Below are 6,363 nucleotides of genomic sequence, written 5' to 3'. Positions count from 1 at the left end.
TCATAGGGGAGAAATAAGAATGTATTACTTTTCATTTCCATAATTTTAGATGAAATCTGATAGTGTACATCCAAAGCCTACTCAAACTAGAATCTTCAAATCCTTTGTCGTTAGTGGGTTGAAACTAGAGAAGTCATTTGATACATTATTCTCATCCTTTTGAAATACTTAAAGTAGATTTTTTTTAAAAAAAAGATGTCCTTGTTTACATAGCTGAGCGGGGTGGGGGGTAATGCAATGTATCATTGTGCTTGTGGAAATCACAGGTTTTTAAATATAGCCTGAAACATTCATAGTGAAAAATCATCAGTCTTTGTCAAGATTTTTTGTTAGAACTAGCATTCGAAAAAAACACAATACTCTTCTATAGTATTTGTTATCCATCAACTCTTAAAGGTAATTTTTGATTTTTATTCAGTTTCTTAGGCCTAGATACATATATCTAGAGACATATTGATGGATATTTGGGCTAATTATAATAGGAGATATTCATTATAATCATTAATGGTTTATTCCTTTTTATGGTTAATTCCTTTTAATTAATGCCAGATGCACATGGGCCTTATAATTCATAACTCAATGCCATTTTGAATACTTAAGAGTGAATTTTTTCAGAACTAAGAGGAAAACATTTTCTAACCTATGCTTTTTTACTTCACTGTAATGCTAGAGGGGAAAAAAAAATACAAAGCCTAAGTCAGAACAACAGCACCATCTAGGGGCCTCTCTCCTAATTGCAAGCTCGTCCCGTTAAACCACAGAAGAGTCTGCACACCAGAGCTCAACCTGCAGAGGGTAAATGATTTGCCTAAGGTCATACAGGTATGGCAGAGCCTAAAGCAAAACCTAGCTAGCTCTACTGATTCCCGGTTGAGTACCTTTTCCCATTTGTTGTGCTAACATGATGCATTTCTCTCTAGCAATTAAATGAGTAGATCTGTTTTTCCTGTAAACATAACTTCTCAGATACGATACATATGATTAGAATGAGTTGCAGAACGTGTTGTGATGAGCACTGGGTGTTATGTGTAACTAATGAATCATTGAACACTATATCAAAAACTAATGATGAACTATATAGTAGCTAACCGAATATAATAAAATAAATAAGTGACAGTTAAAAAAAAAGAAAGAAAGAATTGGGCGCCTGGGTGGCTCAGTGGGTTAAGCCTATGCCTTCAGCTCAGGTCATAGTCTCAGGGTCTTGGGATGGAGCCCTGCATAGGGCTCTCTGCTCAGCAAGGAGCCTGCTTCCCACCCCCTCCCCCCACCGGCCTGTCTCTCTGCCTGCTTGTGAGCGCTCTCTGTCAAATAAATAAATAAAATCTTAAAAAAAAAAAAAAAAAGTTGCAGAGAATAAATTACAGCCTTAAATTTATTTCTCTTCAAGAAAAAAAGAAAATTCCTTCTTGGCTTCTCAATTTTATGTAGACAGTTTATATTGATGGTACCTAAAAACTCAAACATAAACTGACCATTAATGGGGTTTCCTTTTTGGCTTAATAGGGAATTTATGAATGCTTGAAACACCAGATCATGAAAAGGTGTTTCTATGGGCTGTGCTCTTGGTAAGAGCAAAAATTCCTAAACCTAAGTTTTCATGTAGTGCAAAACACTGTTACAGTATTTTGTAGTCTAATAGATTAACTCAGGCACTGTTAAGCCAATAAATTTATATTTCAGAGTCTGGATTTTTTAAGGAATCTTAATTGTATATAAGCCATGGATTGTTTATCTTCGAATACTGCAAATTAAGTAATAACTCACTGAAATATTTTTCAGAAGAAATAGTGATTCAGATTCCTTTAGAATTTAGAAAGGAAAGGAAATTTAGAAAGGAAAATTACCTGTTGGTTGTCTATCCTCTTTTAACAGGAATCAGCTGACAGTCTTAATACCAAAATAGCATTATTTAGTTCTTCTTCACAATTAAAATAAAAAGGACAGTGGCATTTATTTCTCTAGTCGTATCTAAGTTTATTTATTCCATAGAGTCCTGACTCGGGACCACTGAGGCCCACCACAGTATTCTCCTGATCCCAACTAGCCAACAGCCGAAGGGCAGATTTGTTACTTCCAAAGAGCATCAGAGCATGTCACTAACCCTTCAATTCAGTACTCTGCCTAAGATCGCTCTCTACAGAGAAAGCTCGTTAATATTGGAGGTTCATTTCCAGACCACTGCAATAAAGTGAATATCACAACAGAGCAAGTCAAATGAATATTTTGGTTTCCCAGTGCGTATAGAAGTTATGTTTACACTATGCCATAGTCTGTTAAGTGTGCAATAGCATTAAGTTTTTTTTTAAAAGAAACAATGTATATACCTAAATTTAAAATACTTTATTGCTAAAAAATGGAACCATATCTGACCTTTCAGCCAGTCAAGACATAATCTTTTTGCTGGTGGAGGGTCTGGCCTCAATGCTGATGGCTGCCGACTGACCAGGCTGGTGGCTACCGAAGGGTGGGCTAGTTGTGGCAATTTCTTAAAATAGGACAACAGTGACGTTTGCCACATTAATTGACTCTTCCTTTCATGAACAATTTCTCTGTGGCATTTGATGCTGATTGATAGCATTTTACCCACGGTAGAAGAATTTTCAAAGTTCGAGTCAGTCTTTTCAAACTAAATTTACAGAATATTCTAAATCCTTTGTTGTCATTTCAACAATATTCACAGCATCCTTAGCAGGGGTAGATGCCATCTCAAGAAATGGGTTTCTTTGCCCAGCCATGAGAAGCAGCTCCATATCCCTTCAAGTTTGATCATGAGATTACACCCACCCAGTCACATCTTTAGGCTCCACTTCTAATTCTAGTTCTCTTGCTCGTCCCATCCTGTCTGCAGTTACTTCCTGCATGAAGTCTTGAACTCCTCAAAGTCATCCTTGAGGTTTGGAACGCACTTCTTCTAAACTTCCGCTCGTGTCGATATTCTAACATCTTCTCATGAATCACAACTGTTCTTCATGTCATTTAGAATGCTGAATCCTTTCAGAAGGTTTTCAGTTTACTTTATCCAGATCCATTAGAGGAGAAACTATGGCAGCTATAGCCTTAGGAAATGTATTTCTTAAATGAGATCACTCAAAAGTTGAAATTACTCCTTGATCCACAAGCCACAGGATGGGTGTTGTGTTAGCAGGCATGGAAACATTGATGTTGTCCATCAGAGCTCTCGGATGACCAGGTGCACTGTCAATGAGCAGTCATATTTTGAAAGGAGTCTTCTTCTCTGAACAGTAGGTCTCTACAGTGGGCTTAAAATATTCAGTAAACCGTGCTGTAAACAGATGTGCTGTCATCCAGGCTTTGTTGTTCCACTGATAGAGCACAGGTACAGTAGATTTACCGTAACTCATAAGGGCCCTAGGATCTGAGGAATGGTAAATGGCTTCAGCTTGAAGTCACCAGCTGCATTTGCCCCCAACAAGGGAGTCAGCCTGTCCTTTGAAGTTTTGAAGCCAGGCACTGACTTCTCTCTAGCTATGAAAGTTCTGGATGGCATCTTCTTCCAATGTACAACTGTTTCATCTCTGTTGAAAATCTCTTGTTCAGTGTAGCCGCCTTCATGAATGATCTTAGCTGGAACTTCTGGAGAACTTGCTGCAGCTTCTCTGTCAGAACGTGCTGCTTCTTCCTGCACTTTGATGTTATGTTATGTTCCTTAAACCTCATGACCCAATCTCTCCTAGCTCCAGACTTTTCTTCTGCAGCTTCCTCACCTCTCTTCAGCCCTCACAGAATTGAGACTTGGGGTCTTGCTCTGGATTAGGGTTTGGCTTAAGGGAATGTTGTGGCTGGTTTGACCTTCTATCCAGACCACTTTAACTTCCTCCATATCAACAATAAGGCTCTTTTACTTTTTATCATTCTTCACTGGAGTAGCACCTTTAACTTCCTTTGAGAACTTTACCTTTGAATTCACAGTTTGGCTAACTTACGTACAAGAAACTTAGGTTTTGGCCCATTCCCGCTTTCAACATGCTTTCCTCATTAAACATATTCATTTCTAGCTTTTGATTTATAAAGTGAGAGACACACAACTCTTCCTTTCACTCGAACACTTGGAGGCCATTGTAGAGTTATTAATTGGCCTAATTTCAACATTGTTGGGTCTCAAGGAAATAATATAATAGTAATATCAAAGATCACCATTCGGCACACAGCCTCCAACCCTCTTTTCTCCGGTACCAGAAGGAGGCAGTCCTCTTTTCGTGCCTAGCACAGCCATGGCTTGTGGTCCCAAGAAGCACCTGAGGCGTGTAGCAGCGGCAAAGCGTTGGATGCTGGATAAACTGACCAGTGTGTTTTGCTCCTCATCCATCTGCTTGTCCCCATAAGTTGAGAGAATGTCTCTCTCTCATCAGTTTCCTAAGGAACGGACTTAAGTATGCCCTAACAGGAGATGAAGTAAAGAAGATCTGTATGCAGGGTTTTATTAAGATTGATGGCAAGGTCCAAACTGATATGACCAACCCAGCTGGCTTTATGGCTGTCATCAGTATCGACAAGACTGGGGAGAATTTCCTTCTGATCTGTGACACCAAGCTCTTCATCGCATTACACTTGAGGCCAAGTACAAGTTGTGCAAAGTGAGAAAGATCTTTGTGGGGACAAAAGGAATCCCCCATCTGGTGACTCACGAAGTTCGTATCATCTGCTATCCTGATCCCCTCATCAAGGTGAATGATGCCATCCAGATTGATCTGGAAACCGGAAAGATTACTGATTTCATCAAGTTTGACACTGGTAATCTGTGTATGGTGACTGGGGGTGCTAACCTGGGAAGTACTGGTGTTATCACCAACAGAGAGAGACACCCCGGTTCGTTTGATGTTGTTCACATGAAAGATGCCACTAGCAACAGCTTTGCTACCCAACTACCAACATTTTTGATACTGGCAAAGGCAACAAACTATAGATTTCTCTTCCCCGTGGAAAGGAAATCTGCCCCACCATTGCTGAAGGGAGAGACGAGACTGGCGGCCAAACAGAGCAGCCGGTAAAATGGTCCCTAGGTGACATGATTGGAAGTCTTCATACCTAATAAAAGGTCACACAGCACAATAAAAGGAAAAAAAAGATCACTGATCACCAGCATTATAAATATAATAATAATGAAAACATTTGAAATATTGCAAGACTTACCAAAATGTGGCACAGAAACACAAACTGAGCAAATGCTGTTGGAACAGTGGCATCAATAGGCTTGCCCGATGCGGGGTTGCCACAGACCTCCAACTTATGAAAAAAACAAGAAAACAACAACAAAAAAAAACCCAAATGAGCTATACCTGTACTAAGGAGACCAGTGGTGTCTTCTCTTTAACATATGAAATGTCAGAGCTGTTAAAAAATATACAGATCTGAAGGAAAGAACCTAGATGTCCATCAACAGACGAATGGATAAAGAAGATGTGGTGTGAGGGGTGCCTGGGTGGCTCAGTGGGTTAAAGCCTCTGCCTTCGGCTCGGGTCACGATCCTGGGGTCCTGGGATTGAGCCCCGCATCAGGCTCTCTGCTCAGTGGGGAGCCTGCTTCCCCCCTCTCTCTCTGCCTGCCTCTCTGCCTACTTGTGATCTCTGTCAAATAAATAAATAAAATCTTAAAAAAAAAAAAAGGGTGTGTGTGTGTGTGTGTACGGTGGAATACTATGCAGCCATCAAAAGAAATGAAATCTTGTCATTTGCAACAATGTGGATGGAACTAGAGGGTATTATGCTGAGCGAAATAAGTCAAGCAGAGAAAGACAATTATCATATGATCTCCCTGATATGAGGAATTTGAGAGGCAGAGTGGGGGGATGGGAGGTAGAGAAGGAAAAAATGTAACAAGATGGGGTCAGGAGGGAGACAAACAATCTCACAAAACAAACTAAGGGTTGCTAGGAGGAGGGGGCTGTGGAGAGGGTGGTGGGATTATGGACATTGGGGAGGTTATGTGATAAGGTGAATGCTGTGAAGTGTGTAAGCCTGATGATTCACAGACCTGTACCCCTGGGACAAATAATACATTATATGTTAGTAAAAATAATTAATAAATTAAAAATATACAGTGATGAAAAAATTATCAAATTCATTTATATATACAGAGCACTCTCAGGGAAGAAGAATATTGGTGAGCAGACAGAGGCTTCCATCTTTGCTGGTCAGAGGGGCCTGGCTGGGCTATGAGAAGGCTTAGTTGTCCACTGTAATGGGACAGTTTGGGGCAAGGTCAGAAAGCAAGAGAATAGAGGGCACTAAAGCACCGTGCCTCCGGAAGACTAACTGCTAAGTGAGATGATTGCCCCGGTGCGATGTGTCAGGCTGTTCCTGCTGGATCGGGCTGGATGGCTGCTACAGCACATTCTATTTG

At 40.4% G+C, this 6,363-nt stretch overlaps 1 pseudogene; it reads left to right on the top strand.

The window, feature by feature from the left end:
- The first annotated feature begins 2,361 nt into the window (after positions 1-2,361).
- Positions 2,362-5,425, top strand: LOC125093040 (40S ribosomal protein S4-like; annotated as a pseudogene).
- The last annotated feature ends 938 nt before the right edge of the window (positions 5,426-6,363 follow it).

This window comes from Lutra lutra, chromosome 2 (genome assembly GCF_902655055.1).
Source record: "Lutra lutra chromosome 2, mLutLut1.2, whole genome shotgun sequence".
NCBI classification, from domain to species: Eukaryota; Metazoa; Chordata; class Mammalia; order Carnivora; family Mustelidae; genus Lutra; species Lutra lutra.
Note: the sequence above shows the minus strand (reverse complement) of the source record. Positions and strands in the feature narration are given on the sequence as shown.